Source organism: Pseudorasbora parva, chromosome 5 (assembly GCF_024679245.1).
Source record: "Pseudorasbora parva isolate DD20220531a chromosome 5, ASM2467924v1, whole genome shotgun sequence".
In the NCBI taxonomy this organism is placed as follows: Eukaryota; Metazoa; Chordata; class Actinopteri; order Cypriniformes; family Gobionidae; genus Pseudorasbora; species Pseudorasbora parva.
The window spans coordinates 17,419,099-17,443,761 of record NC_090176.1 but is presented as its reverse complement, the minus strand read 5'-3'; the positions used below and the strand labels follow the sequence as shown (position 1 = coordinate 17,443,761).

The following is a 24,663-nucleotide window of genomic DNA, read 5'->3' as shown; positions in this document are numbered from 1 at the left end:
GAGGTGTTAGTGAGGCCAGCAGGGGGCGCTCACCCTGTGGTCTGTGTGGGTCCTAACACCCCAGTATAGCGATGGGGACACTATACTGACAAAGAGCACCGTCTTTCGGATGAGACGTTAAACCGAGGTCCTGAACCGAGGTTAAACCGGCGCTTTGAGTGCCTTGAAAAGCGCTATATAAATCGAACGCATTATTATTATTATTATTATTATTATTATATAGCATACTCAGAGAGTGAGGCCGCTCCGAAGTGGTATTTAAGACAGTGTGGGTTTAGTGTGCATTAGGGGCACTAAATTGCACTGCACTTTGGTATTTTTAAAACATGAGACAGTCTTGCGGACGTCGTGTACATGCTCTTAAATGGCCAAGACTTCAAGTGTGGGTATTTGTAACGGTGGCTGTTTCAGAGGAACGAGAGTTTGATTCAGATGAAGCGAACATTTATTCAGACAAACATAATCAAACTATATCCAAAACTGATTAATCCAGACACGGGCAAGGAAGGCAAACAAAACTGACAACAAACACACACACATAGCATCCATATGACAACACCAAGGGGCCTATTGCACAAAAATAGGATAATGGATTAAGCAGGGAATATCTTGCCGGGATACGTTATCATTATCATTCTTGGTGTGAGTGTGCCTTCAGGGTACGTTTACATGACAGCAGTGAACTAAATTTTGCATACAGATGACAAGATCACCAAGATATCCCGGCTTAATCCCTTATCCTAGTTTGTGCAATAGGCCCCAGACAAGGAACATGAGAAACACTGGGGTATATACACATGGGGTGATTGGAAAACAAGACACACCTGAGAACAATTAAAGGACTAATCAACAACAACAAAAAACTACAATGGACTACAAAACATAGCCTAACAGGCCAGACCCACATCAAGATGTTTGGTCTGGAAACTCACCATTGACAGGGCTCAATCTGAGGGGCGGATAAACGGTTGTCTTTCAAACTCCCTCTGCACGGCGTGTGCGCAATTGGATAGCGCTACACCCAACCAGAGCAACGAAGGTGAAGCGGAGCTAGTTGACAGATTAAACTTTCACCGTATCCGGTCGGAAAACTCATCTTCCCGAACACATCTTCCCTTTTTAAGAATGACTTCAGTGCTGTTCTTTGTTCTTTTATCAGAGAAAAGCTTAAGTCTTCCAGACTCGCGGCCAAAACCGATTCAAAAGACCGCCGTTCACCAGCTTCTTTGTTTACAAGTAACAAAACCGTTGCAACTCTGCCGTCATTATGTTAAGCCCCGCCCACCGACTCTATACACGATGTGATTGGCCTGACCAGAGTTTGTTTTTTCCAGCTCACAAGTCTATGAAGAGTTGCTAGATGACACTCGGCGAAAATATGATTTGCTGCCGCTAGGCTGCGTCTAGATTTCTAGATTAAGGAAACATGGCACTAAGACAGGAAATACAAAACAAATCCAGTTACCTGTTCCATAAAGGAGGTTAAGGGAAAACTCTGAGTATGTTAACCCTGAAATGAGGGACACTGTTTTTTTTCCCCATTTCAGAATAGTATTTCAGTATTTCAAACCTGAGAAAGCAGGATAAGTCAAGCCTATGTCAAGCCTATGTCAAAGCAGGTTATGTGACATCCCTTGGTATGTTTAAGAGTATGTTAGTGGATAAGCTCAACTTTCGGCTCCAAAAACGGAGGCAACTTTCAGGGTATGTACACTTACAGAAACTTCAGAACTTGCCCGAACGCTCAGGTGGCCTCTGATCACGGTGCTTTTTTTTGCGCGGTTTTAGAGGCGCCGGTGGGGCGAGGTCTCAGGGTTTGCAGCGCTATCTTGTCACACTCAGGGCAGTCGCCATGGGAAAGTGCGACCTGGGCGTGGTCCTATGTCCTTCTATCCCTTTCGGACCTCAAAAGCGGTAATTTTAAAAATATTTTTTTTTTTAACCCAGCAGTTGGTTTAAATGTTTGCTTAAAACAACCCAATTGCTGGTTTTTAATATTTTACAATATAATTTAAAGGTCCCATTTTTCGCATGTTTTCGAAGCTTTGATTATGTTTACAGTGTGCAATATAACATGAGTTCATGTTTCGCATGTAAAAAAACACAGTATTTTTCACACAATTTACTTATCTGTATACCGCTGTTTCCTCTGTCCTAAAAACGGCCTGATGATTTCCTTGTTCTGTGAAGTCCCTTCTTCAAAAATACGTAACGAGTTCTGATTAGGCCAGCGCTTCCCGCGCTGTGATTGGACAGCAGCTTAGCACACTTTGCCCGGAAAGGTCCCGCCTCTTACCATAACGCGCTCAATGTTATTGCAAAAATGTCTATATTGCCTTATCAATTTGAGCCGGAATCAGACCCGGAGAATATCGAAGAGGATTGATTACAACCTGCTCAGGAAAGACTTTTGCTGAATGTTTCAGAATGGTAAGCTGTCTATTCAGTAGTTTAAACTGATCATTACAAACGCCAACAATCGATGGTGTCTGAATGAATTACTACACTTTTATATACTACGTTTTTCGGATTAGTTTCAATTACCATCTAACGTTAGTTAACAAAGCTAAACAGCGTTGCACTTTGTGTCATGAGTTACATAAACTGTTAAACGGACCAACTTAAATAATAAAATACACTTACCGGTTGTAGCAAAGTTCGTTAATAGGAGGAAGGAAGAGGACACGGGGGTCGGCTAGACGGTTGATGCTTTCTTTATTTATTCTCATTCACTGTCAAAACACACTCAGTGGTGTATAGTTTCTCTTTCTCAATGTCACAACGATCACTTCCGGGTCAGCACTTCCGGGTTCCGGTTACTGGGGTTTGTGCATCAACCGTCCGTCTCTCTCTCTCTCCCTGGTCTCTGGTTCCACCGAGGTTTTATACCCTCTCCGCGCTCATTACTGGAACAAGAGACAGGTGTTATTAATCTGCGTCCAACCCACTCACTTACCGCTCGTCCCGCGGCTCTCTCTCCCGCTGCAGACCTCGCTGAACCACGCCCCCCTTGCCACACCGGTTGTGCACCATAATCAACGCCTTCTCCAGACAAAGAGGGAACTGCGTCATCTTTTAAGAATAATCTTTCTGCGAATCCGGCATTAAACTGATTGAGATTGAGGAAGCAGTCCTCAGCAAAATGTGCTGCACATAGTTTCATTGATCTCTACGTACATCGTCCGTGGGAAGACAAAACAAAGGTGATTTGACTCCGGGATGAAAATAACAGCGTTTCAATGGCATGGCGACAAACACACTATACCAAAACAACGCTTCCTATTCTCGACCTGCGAGAGCAAAAGGACCACGCCCCCAAATTTGCGTGTTCTTGTGGGTGGAGGGTTCGTCAACAAACGGTTTTAGTGACGTCATTTCTGAAGGAAGTGCAGGAGTGTAGTCCAAACCGGCCGTTCGCTGTAGGCTTTGAAAGGGAACTTCTGTTAAATAAAATATCTCGCTTGGCATTGAACTTAGAGCTTTATCATTTTACAGGTATTATTTATGCTCTAACAGCAACATTACACACTAACTAAAGTTTGAAAGATGGAATCGCAAAGAATGGGACCTTTAATATTATAAACTTTTATATTATTTACTATATTATTCATGATGTTCTTTTTTTAAGTCTTTTAACCTGAAAGGGCACTAAAGGCGGCGAAGGCCTTTGACACTTCTGCCTTGTGGTTGAGGTGTAAAATAGTTTCCAGAAAACATCTCAGACTAGCAAAGAACAAATTTAGGCCACTGCTATCATTCTTTTTTTACATACATTATTTAAATCTTTTTGTTCACAAGCAATCATCCAGTGAATTAATTATTTTGTTTTATCAAATGGTCACAATGTGATGACAAACATATAAACAAGTAATTTAGCAGAGTTAGTATATGTGTATTCAGTGTTAGAACACTTATTTATGCAAAATGCATAATAAACAAAACACACAATTTAACTTCAATATTAGTTTGAACTCCATTAAACCCCTCAACCTAGTTTTGCATGTAACCACCAGACCATTGACTAAACGGCAACTCCAATGTTGCAGCTTGTTCAGGCCAAGATCGGCTCACTTAGACAGGAAGAGAGATACTGACAAGCAAGACAATCAAACACTGTTTACTCTATGCTGCGGCTAGTATGAATACAATCCACTTTCAGGTGCATTGTTGTTCCAAACTAAGTTGTTGCATTTATGAATCTGATCTGTGCACTTCACTTACAATCAGCCAAAATAGTTTAGATTGAAAATGTCTTTTCAATGTTGTTTGCAGCATGCATCATATCATCAGTGAAAGGACTGTGGGTGAGGAGATGCTCGTGCTCTAAATGTCTATTTCACTTTGCACTTTTACTATATCTTACCTAGCTTTTAATAATTAATGTAGCCTACTATTATAAATTCAGGTAGCTGTTTCAGTGGAATATTTTTGATCATGTGAAACGGTCGTCCTAACGCTTCCTAGGTTTCTCTGTGGGCCTAATAAAACCCCTTCCTGTCTCTCTCTGTGGTTTTATGTCAGAAGCTTTTAACCCAAGGTGATATGTTGCATGACCTTCTAGACGGCAAATGACAACTTTTTTTTTTTTTTTTTTTTTGACAGCCCTCCCACTCTTCAAGATAGTTACTTCATGAACATAATGCCTCACTTTAATGTAGTTTCAGTCTAAGATGACACACCACACACAAGTCTCACAAGTCTTTTCACTGACTGCCCCCAAACTACCAAATACTGTCTGAAGATTTCGAGTTTCAGTCTGTGTGTCTGGTTTGGGTGCACCTGGAAACAAACTTGTTTTCCAATAAAAAGCTTTTAAGGAAGAACTAATCACTGGATAGGCCAAAGTTTGCCATTTTTGTGGCATTCAATCTTTGAAAGACATTCAGAGTTTTGTTAGAGGCACTTAGCAACTAAACTAATTATCGACAGTCTGTGTATTCTGCTTTTCTTTAGACAATTATACAAAGTGTCTATTCATTTCCTGCTATCTGTGCAACTGACTGTGAAACAACACTGCTTGTTGCTCCATGTCATTCTAATAATGTGATATTAACTACTTAAAAAGTTATAAACCCGCCCATAAATGGAACATAAAACAAAACAAACTGTGATTGGTCGCTTTATATATCCGTCAGACGGACTCTTCCTTTGTAAGTGGGTGGTTCTTTACAAGAATACGCTACAATGTGGAGCAAAGTGTATGCGGTTAGTAAAAGATACTTCGCTCTACTTCGCTCGAGTCATATAGAAATTTGAATTTAAAATATCATATTGTACAACATATATTGCTAAACAATTTTAACTGTAATGTACATAATTGATTGAATGTATGTATTTCAGTTAAAAAAAACAAAAACAAAAAACATAAAATGCTGACTTGAATTTGTTGTGTTGACTTGAAAATGCAATTGTCTAGAAAATGGTATTCATAGTTATTTAAAGCAAATGTGGCCTGTTGAAAATGTGTTTAAAGGTTACCTCAGTGCAGCTCAATTTTTGTTACATTAAAACAGCAATCAACATTAAAACCACCATCATGAAAAGTTACACTTTATCTTCCCTCATATTGCGTTTAAGCTGGTCATTGATAAAACAAATGTGCAAATGTATGCTATAAGTTGAAATGAAACTGTTGGACCAGGCCAGCAAATTCATTGGAACATTTAAAATGATTCATTAATTAAAGATTTATTGAAGCATTTTTTACTGCACTCATTATGTAATTATAATGACACCTTGTGTCAATAAAAGACAGGAGACTAAATAAACAAGACTATTTTACTAGCTTGTGAATTAAACCAATCCCCTATTATGCAAGCCCATATCTACACCTCATGTTGTAGTGGTTTTTGGTCTATTTGCTTCAAATCTGCTTCTTCTATGACGCTTACCAAGGCGGAAAAAAGTTACAACGGTCTGTGCATGTATTCCTTTCAAGTGCTTTGACCATGGAATTTATTCACCACATGCATCATTTACCTACAAACCTGATTGTACAGATCTTTCCATTCTCACACAAACAATTATTTAATAAGATATCACAGGTCATGCAGTATTGTCAGTACAGTCACAGCACAAGCTGAATGTTTTAATTTTTATCAAAAAATGACATTTTTCCACTGTACAATATAGTCCCTGATACAATGTTGTAAAGAGAGTTGTTTTGCAGAACTGGAACCATCCCTTTTATAATTAGTTTTAAACAGAGGTGATGTTCGAATTACATCCTTTTTTCATTTTCACCCACATTGAAGAAGTCCATTCCAAATGGTGTAGGTCATTATAAGTGCTTATGAAAGAAGACGTTTGCACGTGTTTTGGCATCGATCCGCAAATGTTTTCGAAGGTACAGAGGGTCCTAGAATACAGGAAGTGTGTGGGTTATGAGGCTTGTCTCAAAACTCATCAAAGAGACTATCTTAATGCACTTAAGTTTAGTGTCTGAATTATTTTTTTATATTAGTCCTGCCACTACATTAGTTACTTTTTCAAATTAACTTTCCATATGAATTCTGGGTGCATTTACACCATACAGGCCAAGCACGAATGCTTAGTTTCTGCCTTAGTTTATACAAGAACCATGTTTTTTTTACAGCCCTGAGACTTAATCAAAAATATAGCAATAAATCATTAGAATAAGAATAATTTTTTAATTAAACATGACAATATACTGGTGTTACATGTTAAACTCCATCTAAAACTTGTTTTATTGTTATACATTAATGATCAAATCTTTGAGGAAACTATTCAACTTTTAAATTAAAAATGCATTTGTCACACTATAGGACCATTTTAAATGAACTAATGAATGCAAAACACATTTTTTTTTATACATTTTAACAAATTTTTGATGTTGATCAAACAGGAACAAATATGTGCTTAAAAGCAATTTACCCATACAATACATTTTAAATATAATGTAAGAAATATTGAATTCTGAATATTCTTATGGATAATAGTAAAAACTTTATCAAAATGATTCCCATTCACATGGATCTGTGGAAACGACTAAACATGCTGTATGCTATACAAGTAATTTGGTGGTCATTTTGTAAAGGAAAACTACCCGCCTGCACACATATGCATTCAAGCGCGCTTATAGACTGTGCATGCCGTCACCATTCTCAGACACATGCTTTTTGAAGTTACGCAACGATTATAATGGCATCGTTTCAAAACTGTCAATTTCAACGTTAGCATTCTCAAGCCACCAAACACTGTTGCCATGCAAATGAACGGCCAGCATTAAAAGTTTTATATTTTGGTTGAAAATGGTGTGTAAGTGTCCTCAAAATCAAAAACTAGTGATTTATTTACAAAATTTAAAAATTAAAAATTTAATCAATCAAAAATTTACTTTAGCTGGTCCATAATTTTTCTAGAGCTGCTGTACAGTCAAAACTCTTTCATTAAATTCCTATTATCACTGTGATGCTGCTTTGAAACAATCCTTATTGTAAAAAACGCTATATAAATGAAGGTGCATTTACTTGACTAATTCTTAGGTTGTCACAGAGCAGCTGTAATAATCAGTATCTTTAGATCATCATGTTGCTCTCTTGAGCTCAGTGGTTCATGGCGGTGTCCCACTCTCATGTAACCACTTCCCCTTGTTCCTGTCTGCAGACTCGCAGTTGATCAGAAAGGCTTGAAATGTTGAAGGGAGAGTGACATGTTAATTTCTACCTTCTGCGTTAATGGAGGTTTTACAAACCAGGATCCTGCATCATAATATATGGGTCATCATTACTTTACTGACTTTCATAGGTATGTTGTAACATTGTTTTTTGTGATTGTTTAGTTTTGTGTTGTGTTGTCCTTGTGTCTGTTAGAGTTGACTAATGAGCAACATGGTGTCTTTCATGAGCATTTGCATACATGTATTCACAAATGTGTCTTATACTGTCTGATGCTGTTACTATAAACCTGCAGTGCTATGTGATTTTCTGTCTTTTCATCAGATTGTTCCAAATCAAATCAAGAGCAAAAGATTCAACAGCACATCAACAAAACAGTGTTTGTGGGAGAAACAGTTACACTTCACTGCAACAAAACCTCATATGATGATGATTTCACATGGAAAATGAACAACTCTGTTATTTTTAGGCAGGTGCCTGATTTTAACATAACTAATACAAACTTCAGCTCAAACAGGATTTACATCAACCCAGCAGCTCCAAGAGAATTAAAAATATATCAAATACAAGCGTCTGATGCAGGAAACTACACCTGTTTTCCAGCAGCGATAAGATGGATATTAACAATAACAGGTTATTACATGATTTCAGTTGCTGGATTTGTTTTCTTTACAGACAAGTGCACTATAAGTACGTTTTAATCAGTTACTAGTATCTAGTAGTGCCGGTTGACATCATCTGAGTTTGACTCTTTTCAGAAAACAGACCAGCGTCACCCAGAGAAATGCCGCTCTACATCATCATCATCATCGTCTCATGTTCTGGAGTCATTATGGTCTGTCTGATAATCACTATCAGCATCTGCATTCACAGGTGAGAGACACTGACACATGAGATTGTTGAGTGTTGAGATTGTTTACTGACTTCAGGTTTTATTTGTTTAAATTAAGAATTTAAATTAACATTAACATTAACATTAACTCTTGCCTTATATGTGCTTGTAAAATGTATCACATATTCATGAGTAGCCTATGCATATATTTTATTCTCTAGCTTTATTGTGTCATCTTTACTTAGAAAGTGATGTGAGATGCAAAGTTGACCACATTTTAGTAATTGTTTTAGTATCATTAACATTTGTACAAATGTGAGAACAGGTTTTTTGTTGTTATATTTAAAGGAGATGTAAAAACAACAAACAGAATGACAGAGAAACAGGACAGGACATTGTGAGTTTTCCCCTTTGCATGAATAAAATAGGGCTAGATTTACTAACAGCTTGTGCCAGTGCAAACCCTCTTGGCGTCTGTCGGTATTTACTAACGACACGCAATGTGTAAAATTTTAACTGAAAATGCGCGGACAGAGTTATTTTTGCGGCTGACCTTATTGCATAATATGCATCTGTTTCCCTTTCAGATGCAAAATTTATGTGAGGAGAGTATTTAAATGAATCGCGCAAGGTGCTTTACTAAGGTTTGCGCCCGTATGCACTGGTATTTGCGGCATTATTTACCGGCCAAAAAAGCATATCCTACACCAGCTGCTAATTTGCGCAGCTCTTGGTAGTTTGCGTTGGTCATTATAGAAAATGAAAAATCCGGCTGCGTCTGTTTTCTTTAATGGTAGATCATGTGCTAAATAATTCCTCTTCCATCTGTGTTTTTTTTTTTAATTGCACTCGCACGCTAATTTGCCCTGTTTAATAAATCTGGCCCTTAGTCATAAATGATTCTTTTCATACAAACAATATTTCTTTAGATCATTGAGTAATTGAGTTTAATTTCTTATTTTACTTTAGCCACAAGTACCGAGAAGAGGAAGGATACAGACTCAAAACAGTCAGTACTTTGAGAGATACAACTCTGTCTATGGACAACTATGATGTATATTTGTTGTTGTTGTTGTGTTTAAGAATACATTTAAGCTAAACTTAAATTTACCTCAGATGTCTTCAATATGTCAGCAGTCATTATTTGTGTAACTAAAGGGTTAATTCACGCAAAAATGAAATTGTTCATTTTCCGTTCATCTTCAGACACAGTATAAGATATTTTAGATTTAGTCTGAGCGATTCTGCCTCTCCATTGAAAACGTATGCACAGTATACTGTCCCTTTCCAGAAGTTAATGACATCATTTTCATTTTTGGGTGAACAAACCCTTTAATTTTGTGATAACCTGCAAGGAGCCTATGTGAAAGTTTGTGTCACAAAGCACTCATGCTGTTGCTATAAATGTAACAGTGGAATGTGATAACTTTAACAGTGAATAAAGAAGCTCTATAATTTAAATATTTGTATTTGTTTGCATAGAATCTATGTGTACCTATGTGCGCTCATACAGTCAAACCAAACATTATCCAAACAACAGATATCTTTTTTTTTACTATTGGGTGCAGGACACTATAGTTAATTTATGAAATAATAGCAAAATAAAGTAAACAGTGACATCTTATACCACAACATTTTTCAGTAGAGTGCCAGTAAAATGTATAAACATTTGGGACCAAAATTATTCAGACACCTGACCATGTTTTGCTTAAGTGTTTTTTTCCATTACATAGCCATCTATACAAGTTATCTGACATTATTAAGATGAATTTGTTCTGACATTAGTTTCTTGTCATATTTTATTGCCATTTTCTAAACAATAGCAAACACTGTGATAATGTGAGAAAATGGTGAAGGTGTCTGAATACATTTTAGTTTGTTTCACTGTCAGAAAAAAGGTACATTGCTAAATCTGGGGCGATACCCTAAAACTGAAAAGGTACTAATACGTACCTTTATGTACCTATATGTACCTTTATGGTATTACAATGTAGACCTACCTTTAAGGTACTAATACGCACTATAGGGCAGGGGCATCACTAGCAATTTTGGGCCCTATGAAAGAATATGAGATTGGGCCCCCAACGGCACCCATCAGCACCAAACATAAAGCAAATTCTTTGTCTAATATTTTGTACTATTAATATATTACTATTGCTTTTGACCACTAGGTATCAGTATTTAGTCAGAGACTTACCACAGCCGTAGCTAGCAGATGATTTATTAAGCAAATTAAATGTAAAAAGAAAAGTACAGTACTCAAATATTTATTGAAAATGCAACATTCTTAAACAATGATTAAACATACATTATATTAAACCCAAATGTATAAACAGAGTGCAAAATGTAAAACACTGCAACTGTGATTTTTAACAATAAATTAGACAAAACATAAATAAGAAAATGGCCTTCTGATTTAATGCCAAAAGTGACTTAAATGCCAAAAGTCAAACGCCTGGCCTTCTTGCTGGCAAAATCCTCAATCAAATCCTTAAAATCCAGCTTTAAAGCCAACTTGCTTTCAATGGACATTATGGCAAGGTTGTTTAACCTCTCCTGAGGTTGAGTGCTTTATCAATTTAAGCCTACTAAATACCGTATCTCCACCAGCAACAGTGACAGGAAGAGTGCAAAAGAAAGTGGCTGAAAATATTGCATTGAGATACCAGATTTCAGGTCTTTTTTTTTTTCTATGGCAAAGAAAAAAACAGTGTTGCGAAACACTTTGTCACCACTGTCCTTCTTCAGAGCCAGGGATCTCGTCATGTAATCTCTTTCTCTTCCTCTCACGACCTAGTTCCTTATTAAATTTAGGTGGCACCTAGCCTGACATGCCAGACCCACATCAAGATGTTTGGTCTGGAAACTCACCATAGACAGGGCTCAATCCGAGGGGCGGGATAAATGGTTGTCTTTCAAACTCCCTCTGCACGCGATTAGATAGCGCTACACCAACCGGAGCAACGACGGTGAAGGGGAGCTCGCTGACTGATTAAACATTCGCCGTATTCGGTCGGCTAAACTCCGAACACATCTTCCCTTTTTAAGAATGACTTCAGTGCCGCTCTTTGTTCTTTTCTCAGAGGAAAGCTTAACTTCAAGTCTTCCGGAGGCGCAGGCAGAGCTGATTCGAAAGACCGCCGCCGTTCGCCAGTTTCTGTGTTGACTAGAAGACTGTGTTACTAGAAGCACGCAAACGCAACTCGGCCGTCGTCATTATGGCCCCGCCCACCGACTCTATAGCCTACCTACACGATGTGATTGGGCCGTCCAGATTCTGAGAAATACAGCTCAGATAGGAATTGAGAGTTGCTAGACCACACTTGCGGGCAAATTAAATTTGCTGCCGCTAGGGTGCGTCTTGATATCTAGGCTAGGTGGCACCCTCATCTGACTGGAAATCAAGGAGGCCTCTGAGAAGAGAGCATCCCAACACTCCCTGAGATTTTGCATCTCATTTTTAAGATCCCTTACATTAGCTGCCTCTGCCTCGAGGGATATTTTCCCTGACTGGAGAATTTTACTCCTGTCATCAATGCATTGCAAAACTTTTACCCAAATATTTAAAAGCACTATAGCATCAAATGAGGTAAAGTACTTTCTGAGTCCATAAGCTTCTGCCCTGGCATTATTTGAAAAACTGCATGTGCTCAGTATGGTACTCAGGGCATCTATAGCCCCGTTTCCACCAAAATTACCCGGAACAATTTGTACCAGGAACTTTTTTACAGGAACTTTTCTCCCCCCCAGACCTGCAGCTGTCTGCGTTTCGACCGCGATAAAGTTCCGAGAAGATTAGGCAAATTAGTCCGGTGATGTAGGACTGCACGCGACTGTTCCTCCAAGCCAGTGACGGACCAGGGCTGTCACTTTTCGATATGCATTCGAAGATGACGTGAAATATCCGTAAACGAACTATAAATAAACTATCCGTTTTTTAAAGTGCCATGTAGCGCAATTGTTTTTACTGTCGGTGCGTTTACATGGAGCACTGTAATCAGTTTAAAAGTCCAATCTGAAGGAAAATGCTCCATATAAACACCTCAATCGTAATAAATATGCCCAAACTGAATGAAATTGTAATCGTTTTGAGATGGGTGGATAAACCTTTTCATGAATCGATCAAACTAAACATTTCACCATGTAAACGACCTGACCGGATTACTTTTGAGTGTGCGTCCTTATGTGATGTAGGCACAGCGCACGCCTTCACAACTGAAGAGCACACGTCGCGCTCATGCACCAAGCATGACAAGAGAGGAAAATACATTTTTCTGAGGGAGAAACTTTTTATTTCATAAGAAGTTATGAAGATAATGTTGGCATAATGACACTGTCCCTAAGCCTATGTAAGCAAACAATCATTAACTACTTCAACTGCGCCTGACATTAGAATTTATTTTTTCTGAGATGATTATTACACTTTACAACAAATGAATAGCTTTTATAAAACCGTAAAGTCCTGGTGGCCGTTGAGAGTTGCTATGGCATCCGTAAACACATTCCAGCTGCTGGAGATGACGGCTTTGTAGATAATTGAATATATTCGAATGCATTGCTTGATATTTTAATTCCGTTCGAATTAGATTTTTTTCAAAAATGACAGCCCTAACGGACAGTAATCATTTTTGTGTGTACCGATTGAAAGATTTAGTGGACTGTTTACATGAGACGTTATCTAAACCGATTTGGTGTTTACATGTAATGACTTTCAATCGCAATCATTTTGTGACATAAGCAGTTTGTCTGCCACATCAAAAATGTCAACGCTGTTTTCTCCAGCAGCTGGAGTGTGTTAACTGAAGCCATAGCAACTCTTAACGGCCACCAGGACTAATACAGTATTATATTATAAGCTATTTATTTGTTTAAATAATCATCTGAGAAAAAAAAAAATTCTGTCAGGCGCAGTTAAAGTAAGAACTGCCTGGGGCAATATACGCTGTGTCATTACTCCAACATTATATTCATAACTTACGAAATAAAAAGTTAACCCCTCAGAAAAATTAACTTTCCTCTCTTGTCAACATGAGCGCGGCGTGTAAGAAGATTATTACTGAACGTAGACCGAACCTCGCAAAAGACTTTTAAAAATGCCGAGTTGAAATAAAATGCTGCGTCAGCTCAACCAATCAGCATGTTCAGCGCCCAAGTCCCGCCCCTCGAAAGTTCCTGAACTTAGAAAAAGTACTACCTCGCGAGCAGGGCCGTTTGGAGGGGGAAATATTTACCCGGAACTTCATTTAGACCCTGGTTCCTGCGGTCTAAACACACGAAGTACCACCCAAAGTTCCTGGTTCTTGGGTAAAGTTCCTGTGGTGGAAACGGGGCTTATGACATCCGGCAAGTATTTTGCCACAGGCTTGACAGCATCAATACGAGCACTCCAGTGAGTGTCAGACAAGCTATGTACAGAGCAGCCTACAATGTCTTTGTATATAGCCCATCACTGTGGACTGGCACTTACAAAACTGTGTGATTGATGAAACCAAAAAATGTAGACATTCAGGGCTTGACCCTGCGGCATGCACACCAACAAGATTCAATGTATGGGAGGCACAAGGTGAAAATGTGGCAAGATTATTTTTTTGTAATATTTGGGCCTGGACTCCCTTGATCTTCCCTGACATATTTATCATACCCTTGCCCCCTGCAGTCACTGATGTCTATCCCTCGGTCCACAAGTACACTCTGTATCTTTCAGTAATCTCCCATTCATCCACATTTTTATTGTAATGCACATATCGCATGAGCACAACATTCTGCTCAGTGTGGGAAATGTCAGGTGTAGCATCACAAATGATCCCATAATATATGGCATCCTCCCTTTCCTTCAAGAGTTTTCTGTACTCTTTTGCCACACAATTCAATGAACTCATTTTGGGTGTTTAGGTTCAAATAATTGGTTAACCTGCTTTCTTTTTTGGATTCCTTGACTTTCTCTAAGTAGTCTTTCAACAGTGGATCATAAAGGTACAACAGCTCTAGAGTGCCTAAGAAATTTCCGTTATGGACATCATCTAAGTCTGTAGTTTTACCTCTGAAAGGTAAATTCCTTGATGCCAAGTGCAGAGTTACAGCAAGGAGCCTCTGCAAGAGAGCTTTATTTCCTTCATTTCAGACTGTAACTCTCTCTGCATCTGAATGTCGATGCCACTTGCAGCTTTTACAGAACACTGCAGGTTTTTCCATTTTAAATAGCAGTCCCTGTGAGTTCGTTATTTTCATGGTTTGGGAGTTTATCATACATGACAACGGCATTTAACATCACACATCTTGTACCCCTGGTCACTATTTAGAAGACTATGAGAAGGTCTTTTCTGCCCATGAGAAAAAAGAACACATGGGATGCAAAACAGTAGCCTAGAAATCTAGACGCACCCTAGCGGCAGCAAATCTAATTTGCCGCGAGTGTCGTCTAGCAACTCTCAATTCACTTCTGAGCTGTAAACGCCAAACTCTGGTCGGGCCAATCACATCGTGTATAGAGTCAGTGGACGGGGCTTAATATAATGAAGGCCGATTTGCGCATGCTTCTAGTAAACACAGAAACTGGCGAACGGCGGTCTGTCGAATCAGCTTTGACTGCGACTCTGGAAGACTTGGAGTTAAGCTTTTCTCTGAGAAAATAACAAAGAAAGGCATTGAAGTCATTCTGAAGAAGGGAAAATGTGTTCTAAGTTTTTCTGATTGGATACGGCGAAAGTTTAATCTGTCAACGAGCTCTGCTTCACCTTCATTGCTCTGGTTAGTTGTAGCACTATCTAATCGCGTGCAGAGGGAGTTTGAAAGACAACCGTTTATCCTGCCCCTCGGATTGAGCCCTGTCAATGGTGAGTTTCCAGACCAGACCAGGCTAGCAAAACAGTGCCTCTGCACTAAATTAACCAATCCCTTTTCATCTTTTCTCTACCACTTGCAGCCTTACTGTATTTCAAGTAGTCTGGAAATTGCTTTCCCTGTGAATCAATAGGCATTTCTCTTTCTTCTCTTTGTGCCAGTTTACCAACGATAGCTGCTCTGTCTTTGTCACTTATTTTTTTTAGGCCACAAACCCTGGTCAACTGACAGCAGGTCATGTGGATCAGTATCCAAAGTGTCCATCTTAACCTCACTGTAAAGTCCTGACTGCTTCCTCCTCCTCATCTGTGCTGCTGTTACTTATACTCTCCTGAGCCTCATCTGCTGTCTTTAAATCCCTTTCTGTGTCCTCTCTGACAGACTGGCCTAAGGAACATCCTGGCTCTGGAATATCCAAAGGATATACCATTAATTCAAAACCTGTTCTACGTGGACATAGAGTTTATGTACAACACTATTCTGCTGATATGAAATGAGTTTTACTACCTAAAAAGTTATATTAATAGAACACAAAAAAGCCTAAAATAATAAATAGACTACTTTTGTAACACCAGCATTTCCAGCAGTATCCAAAATTTGTCAATCATGATCTTAGTACAAAAAGTAGATTCAGCTAAATGTGACAATTAGCTTAACAGTTGTGCAAACTATGCACATTTACAGCATACAGTGTTAAAAATGTTCTAATTTTTTAACTGTAGCGATAACGAGACTCGGGGAATAATTTATTTAAATGGGACTCATATTCATGAGTCTATAATGTGACTCGCTGATTGTACATTAGTTATTAACTTTATAACGGGCCTTTTAATCCTGTTATTATCAAAGTCGATTTCAGTCATCCAGATTTTCCTCTCGACTTGTGAGTGGAAAATGGGATTTCTTCATCGAGTATCAATCTAACAAACTCGAAGAAATATTAATTTGTTTGATCAGGACAAATAATACTTCATAAATTTTTACAATTTGTATTACTGAAATAGTAACACAAATATCAAGCTTAATTTGTAGCCAAGATCTTACGTCATCATTGACTTCAAATCCATGAGCAAGGCATTCACTTCAATGTAATTATTGGATTTTCATAGACACTAGAGTATACAAAACTACGATTTCACACAGGGTAAAACATGCATATATGTGGGTAACAAAACAACATACAGGGAAAAATCTAAACGAATAAAACAAAAGTAACATAGAATGAGAGAGTGAGAGAGAGAGAGAGAGAGAGAGAGAGAGAGAGAGAGAGAGAGAGAGAGAGAGAGAGAGAGACAACTTTTAGAGGCCCCAGTTAAATTCATACTATTCCCGTAAACAAGAATGGTCAAGACAACCTTTAAGCGCAGTTTTAAGTTTTAGGTGTGTAGGTCTGTTGCAGTTTCTTAAGGTTCTCTTCAAGGCAATGAAGCTTGGATGTTCTTGGAGGAGTTTTCCGGGCGTGATGGCTGGTTTTCTCGTTTCTCCTTGCCCGCTCTCGTGCTCAATCGTTCATCTCTCCAGAGTGGCGGAAAAGTGCCATCTCTTCATCCCATCTCTCAAGTTGGAAGCGTGGGTCCCTCTTTGGTGAAAGGCGCTCGCAAAGAGTCATTGTGGGTCTAGGTTTTATAGATGAGATAGGCTGAGATAATTCAATCAGGAGATGAGTGGTCACAAGACCCCCTGTGTTCTTATTGAAAGCCCCCACTTCCTTGTGACTCAAACAAAGATGGGTGATGTATTAAGAGCCCATTTTTCTTTCTTTTCCCGGAAAGTGTATAGTTTCATATTGATGCCATTTGTCACATATTTAAATACTGAATTCGTTGGCGTCGGGCGTTTGCGATTTTAACGATACCATGAATGACAGTATTGACATTCAAGAATGCAGAGATATAGAATTTACAGTTACTAGCCTACAGAAATTGATTTTACATGCAGTAAACATCCAAGTTACTTCAAAACATCATATAAAGCATTGCATCATCACAATACATATGTTTGGTACATTGAAGAGGTAATTTAATCTAAAAGTCCATATATTGCTGATCTGTGTGTTCTCAGAGCAGTTTCTCTGTGTATGTGTGTGTGTATGGGTCAGAGGTCGAAAGCAGGGGGGTTGTTTGGGTGACGTGTATGCTGCAGCCTAAAAGGCCTGAGGTGTCCAGGACTTCAACACACAAAATCCTTTCTTTGGGGATTATAATGTGGCGCCTCATCAGTTAATTAGTAGTATAGTTGCTATAACAAGGGACTTCTGTAGGGTGATTACATCATCCCAGGCTACGTGATTATCGGACCTCTGGTCATCCGGACAGATGGTTAATTATTAACTCACTACCATCTCCCATTGCCGCTACAGAACCTTAGCCCAAAAGCCTTTCATATATTGTAGCCAATTGTGACCCTGCCTGTGAAAACCCAGCTAAATCTTATCTATATATATTGCCGGATGTTAAGTCATTTAGAGGTTTCATTATACTTGAATAGCCTTTAATGAACTTCCTATAATACCCTCAGAATCCGAGGAAGGCTTTTAACTCTTTTAGATGCTGAGGGACTGGCCAGGTTTTTAGCACTGCAATCTTTTCCGGGTCAGTCTCCACTCCCTGTTCTGAGACCACATGCCCCAAGTACCGGACTGAGGACTGAAAGAATCTACATTTTTCCGGGGATAGCTTGAGCCCATACTCCTTCGGGCGATTAAGGACCTTGGTGAGTCTGGCTTCATGATCTTCTAAAGTTTTTGAGAAAACTATCAAGTCATCTAGGAAAACGACAACCTCCTTCAAGTTCATGTCCCCCATGAACTTTTCCATTAGTCTCTGTAAGGTACTTTGGGCATTTGTCACTCCCTGAGGCATGTGATTAAATTCCCAGAAACCAAGCGGGCATACGAAGGCAGTCTTTGGCTTGTCAACCTCGTTGACTTCGATCTGATAGTAGCCTAGACTATAGATCGAGGACACTAAACTACTTGGAACCAGAGAGTGCTGTGAAGGTGTCATCCATCCTCGGAAGTGCATACGCATCTTTCACCGTCTGCAGGTTCAATTTCCTGTAGTCAATACAGAGGCGTACATGGCCATTCTTCTTCCTGACTACAACGATTGGAGAGGAGAATGGAGACTCACTTCCACGAATCACCCCAGCATCAATTTGCTCTTGAAGATGTTGACGAACAGCTTGGCCGAGCCCTGAGTTTAAATGGTGTTTCATCGGACAGTTTGATGTGGTGCTTGACTTTGTCTGTCCTTCCAAGGTCAGTGTTGTTTTGAGTGAAAACCTCAGGCATGCTATTACATTTTTGAATAATTCTGTCTTTCCATTCTGGAGGGACTGGGGACTCACCAAAGTCAAAGGCTAGGTCAGCTGCCTTGGAGGGTTCTGGTTCAGATAGGTTAGTCACACTATGTCTGTGAGACAGAATGGTCTGGATTGCACTGAGCTCAGCAATGACACAGCTGGGATTATAATATCGTGTTCCGACTCATTTGAGACCACAACTGGTTGTCTGACTGGTAGATCAACAAGACAGGGCTTTACTAGCAGCCCTCCAGGCAGAGAAGAGGATGAAGGGTACTCCATGATAGCAGACCTCTCTGTATGGATCTCTTTAACTAAGACCACCCCCTCCAGAGCAACTGTTCCTCCAGCTGGAATGAGTTTTCTGTTTCTGCCTTGCATCCTTACCAGTCCAATGGTACTGTCATGGCTTTGTTCCTGTCGCTGTTGGAGTACTTTCAGCACCATCCTGTAGCCGTTTGGGACAGGGTAGCAGTTTGCTTGACTTTTCTCTCTGCACATACCATATGCTGCATCGAGTGTGTTTGTACCAACCAGTATCTGGTGCCCTAAAGTGCTGCTGTCCGGAACAACCAGGGCCAATGTTTGGACTTCACATTCAGCTCCAAGGAATTGTTTTGGGAAGACGATTGTGCCTTCAACATATCCGAGGTAGGGCACAGATTGACCATTGGCCCCTTCAACTTCCAGAAGGTTATAGAGTGGTTCAATCTTTTGCTCAGGTAAGTATTCGTCATAGAAGGACTTGGTGACTGTGGTTACTTGTGAACCTGTGTCAAGGAGACAGCTGAACTGTTTGCCTTGGATGGTAACTTGGCCTGTACTTTTTATGCCTATGAGTTTTTGCGGGACTCTGAGGTTTTTTTTTTTTTAACATTAGATTGGTTCAAGGCAGCACTGAACTTGGGTTCGCATCACTTTTATCCTAAGCAGGGCGTTCGTGAACTGCTCCAGCCTTAGTTTGCCCTGCACTGACACTCCATCTAAAAATCCCTATTGTCTGGTGAGTGTTCTTTTGCCTCCCAGAGGTGCTGCTTTTCTTTCAATTGCTCTCTTTTTTCATTGATGAGAGTGGGGTTTGGATTGCTACTGCAAGCTGAGGAGATGTGACCATCCTCAGTTGAAACAATACCAAGGTCTCGGCTGGGTACTTGTCTTTGAGTTGGTAGGTTTCCAGCTTTGTGCTCTAGGGTCAAGTTTAGATGTTGGCCCACCTGATGGATGCTTAGTGTCCCCCTTGGTCTTTGGGGCCTTTTTGGCTTTCTTAGACATCAACGCAGTGAGTTGGCTCTGCAGAGACGCCACCTGCTGTGCAGCATCCAGCTGTTGAAGGTAGGTTTCAGGAGTAGCTTCAGGGCTTAGTCTTTTGACAATATCTGCTGCAGGGAAGAGCAAACTTTCATAGATTTTCCGTGATTTCTGAAGATTAGACAGGGTGGGGTCTTTCCTGAAAAGCTCAACATGTGAACGCCATGTGTTGTAGTCTGTCTCACCATTGGATCTAGGGAGCTTACCTGAGAATGAACAAAGCTTGATGGGAAAGTGTGACTGTGCATTTAATTCATTTCTCCTCACAATGTGCTCCACAATGACTTTTTGAATTTCAGGTGGGTTCAGGTCACTCTCCACAATGGACAGACTTCGCTTCACATCAGCTGTTGGGCATGGCTCAGCACCACTATGAATGAACCTTTCCCGAGAAGAGTCTGGGAGCAGCTGAGGCTGTAAGGGTTCAAATCATAGACCGTAAAAAAATATGGACGACTCGACATCATCCGTTTCCGCTTGCCATATTTGAAGCTTTCAGGCGGCCTTTTGCACGGCGCTGACATCTTGGGACCGAGTCTGCGCAGTAGCGATTTCGGGACCGGAGTTGCGCAGTAGAGCGCAGGAAGTAGAGCAGGAAGTACAGCCGCAATATCAAAAGCCCGCCCACACTCTCGCAGATGCAGAACAATTAATTATGTTGGTGTGAAATAAACAGTTATGGAAATGTAGAAATTAAAGCTAAAGCTCTAATCTGCTCCCAAAAATTTCGAAAAAAGTCCGTTAGTGCCTCAGTGACAACTTCACTCAGAGAAGCCGTCAGTCTCAGCTGTCAATCATGATGTCACACCCCCGTTTTTATAGCATCAAATAACTAACTCAAACTAAACTTATTTTTAAAACGAACACCTGAAATGAAATCATCGTGATGATAACTGCCTTCAGTGACATAAACTAACTTTGGGGAAACATTTTTGAAGTGTAATATTATTATTTCGTTTGCCTCGCGTCCATTAGAAATCACAGAGGGGCGGCTATACTGGGACCGGTCACCGGGGGGCGATCGAGGTGCGAAAGCTTCAGTAAATGAGAGGGAGACTGCAGGCTTGGTTCAAATGTGTCAAGAGACATGTTGAGCTGTCTGGCTCCAAACTCATTTTCACCACTGCCATCAGTCTCGATTGTCTCACTGATCTCTGACATCATGTCTTTCAGCACCTCTTCGAAGCCCCGTCCACTCAATTTCGCTAACTTCTTTATTTCATCAAGGTAGGCTTTGGTAACATTGCAGCCAACTTTGGTGGTGTACACACTTGCCAGAGCCTGGACATAGTACTTTACTTCTGGATTAGCCTTAAATTCATGCGTGTAGGACAGAAGAGGGGCCAAGGCCTCAATAGCAACACAATCTTGATACTCAATAATCAGTTGTTTTTTTTTAATAAAACTCTGAGCTAGTGTCAGTAACTGGGACAGGTCTCATGGAGCCATACTTCCTAGGGAAGTCTATGATCTCCTCATCTTTTAGTGATTCAAGGAAACCACTCACCATTACTGCATTAAGGACTTTAATACCTGAGCTTGTTATGAACTCAATCTTTAGTAAAGAGTGATCTATAACAGATAACAAAGAGCTTACACACTTGAAATATGGTTCACTGCTAACACACAACCAGACTCCTGGCTGGCTCGCCACTTGTAACCCGGGGTTCAGGGTTAGTGTAACTGATAATGACTGAATTAGCTATAAAATACAGCTGGGCTGATATCAGAAACTCTAGGTACGACTACGGAGCCTGAAGTAGTGAAAGGTCAGCAGAGAACAGATAACACAAAATAGGTAAGTTTTAGAAGTGTATTATACAAAAAATAAAGACAGTTATTTACATTCCCTGCCTATCTAAGCCGGCTTCCTGAGTGCACAAGCGCACAGTAATAAAACCAAAATAAACAACCTTAAACAAAGAAAGAGTCTATGAAAGTCCTTGGTGTGTGTTTTTTGGATTATGTATGTTCTTTTCACTACCAGGGTAGATTTATGTGTGTTCTTATCTTCATTTCAAATGAAGGCACAGGATTATGACGGTTCCAAAGATGCCACGGCTGGCCACACCAGGCTCTTGGTCCGTTCACTGATTTCATCAGATTCAGATGATCCATCACTCAAAAAAAACAATCTATACGTATAGTACAGAATACATTAGTTACTGTTGCCTCATTTCTGTTCAAATCTGATCAATTTATCGCCATCAAAATGTCAGATCAAATATAACCGATTGTAAAGGATATATATATTCTCTAAACATTATGTAAATGAATAGATACACATCACACCACATAACATAAATCAGTTCCAATGAACAACAATCAGTCAATCAAAAATGTACTTCCATCTCACAGTATAGAAATAAAATCATGAGATTTCTGAAACCAGATATTTATGTTTTTAATCTTTTAAATCTATTTATGTATCTTAATTACCTTTTAAACATCACAATTGAATATATTCATTCTTTTTAACAGTTACAATAAACTTCTGTTCATCATACACATATCAAACATGTATATTGGCAATTAAATGAACTAAATCACCCTTACTTTACATATGACAACAAGAGGATAAATACTCCATCAATCAAATGACTTCTAAGTCAACAGAACAGGGTATAAATGCATCTTTAGCGGTGTGAATATTATCAAAGATCTACTACAGTGATTACTAGCTTAGCTGAGCTAACAGCAGTGCTAGTATATAACCAAACTCACATTTATATGTTAGAGGTTTACACGCGGCTAGCGCGTTTAGCGATCTTTCATGAACATTTTAAACAACATAAAACAATCTGAATCCGTGTCTATATGGTATCAAAAAGCAAGAATCAGGGTCACAAACTCCGATTGGTTTTAGAAGAAGAGTATTTTGTGCCATTATGAGGATAGCAAAGTCAACATAACACTCGCGTTAGTATCAACATCCTTACCGGAGGTATCTTGAGAAGCTCGCATCATGCGGCTAAACTCTCTCTCTCACAGCTTTCAACCAGTCCTTGATGCTTTCTAGCAGCGTCTTCACCGGAGGAAAAGTGTTTTTATTTTATTTAGAAAATCCCTGGGGTGTATGCGCCACCCACAGACAGAGTAGAGGATTGCACTCCAGTAACCGTGCAACCATGCAGTGTGGGTCGGGAGGGGGGGTCACTTGCCTCCAGAAATGCATTAATAAGCCGCATTTTTTTATTTGTAACTCTTAGGTACATTTGAAATGTATAATTATTACATTATTACTAGTACTGTAACTACTAATAAAACCGATCTTTGGGGGCCCCAAAAGTGCATGGGCCCTTAGAATCGTCCTAACTCCGAAAATCTACTGCAAAGAGATGGCAGTTCTGTCATCTGTACCGACTAATGGGCAACACAGGTCCTTTGATGGTAAGAACCAGGTATGCTTACATTATGTCTTTTCAAAATAAAGAATAAAGTACATCGTGTTACATAATATCCTGTTTTTGGTTTGTTTACATGTCTTTGGTCCATATTGTGTTCATGTATCAATCGAACTGCACCAGAGTTCTTTTGGTTCTTTTTCTGCTAAAAAGATGGGCCTCGGTCCGCTTTTTTGGTGCTCACCAGGGTCCGGATCATGGCAGTGTTCACATTTGTTCAAATAAACTGCACTAACTGAGCAATTGCACCACGTTTTTTTTTTTAATCAAACCAAGTATGACAAGTGTGAACGCATTCTTAAAGTACTGATATGTACCTTTTAAGGTACTAATATGTAACATTTAGAGATGAGTATGATACAAAGATGTACCTTTTCACTTTTGTACGTTAGAGTACACTCTTAAAAATAAAGGTTCTTAAATGGTTCTTTGGCAGGGTGTATGGTTCCATGAAGAACCATTAATATCCAAAGAACCTTTCCATTGCCCAAAAGGTTCTTTGTAGTGCAAAAAGGTTCTTTAGACAATAAAATGTTTAGAAAAAATGGTTCTTTAAAGGGGTACTTCAGCGCTGGGAAGATGAATCTGTATTTAAACTGGGTCATCACCCAGATAGCAAATAGTCATTGTTAAAATATGTTCATTATCTCCTCAGTTGTATATAATGTTATACTGTTCATTGTTATGCATATGTGTATGCCACAAGGGGGCACTGAAAGTGTATACTAAAAGAAAAGAGAAAAGACGCGTGTGCGTATTGAGGATGTTTGTCCCAGTTGATTTGTGGTAGTCTCTGACTAAAAAGCTGTCTGACCGTGAGACTGATGTGTCGTCAGCAAAAATAATAAATATGCCGTGAACGGCTAAAGATGATCCCATCTCTCGTCTATCTTTTTCCTCGGAACCCAACGCTGACCCGCAACAGTAATATTACGTAACCTTAACAGGTTATTGGCCCAGAAGTTGTTCGGGAGAAAAGTTTGTTGTTTTCCACCGTTTAGAAAGTCGCGACGGACTGCGTGCTAACATGGCGGAACAACGGAGGACGTACAGTTTACCTCGACTGGCATTCGACGGAGATGAGACTAAGTATGAACTTTGGGAGACCAAAATGTTGGGACATTTTCATTTATCAGGGCTAAAGGACACGGTGCTAAAAGTACCGCAGTCAGAAGCCGAGATAGCAGCGGATGCAAAGAAAAATGCAGACGCATGTGCCGAGTTGATTTTACTGTTAGATGATAAAAGCCTCTCACTAGTTATGAGGGATGCGCCCAACGACGGAAGAAAAGCCCTGGAAATATTGAGAGGGTATTATGCAGGGAGGGGAAAGCCCCGC

The 24,663-nt window shown here is 39.7% G+C and overlaps 1 long non-coding RNA gene across 1 annotated transcript; it reads left to right on the top strand.

Annotated features, from left to right (window-relative positions):
* Nucleotides 1-8,392: 8,392 nt before the first annotated feature.
* Nucleotides 8,393-9,822, top strand: LOC137075996 (uncharacterized). The gene is made up of 3 exons (XR_010905149.1): nt 8,393-8,510; nt 8,818-8,866; nt 9,439-9,822. It is a non-coding gene; the product is annotated as an uncharacterized lncRNA (long non-coding RNA).
* Nucleotides 9,823-24,663: the final 14,841 nt, after the last annotated feature.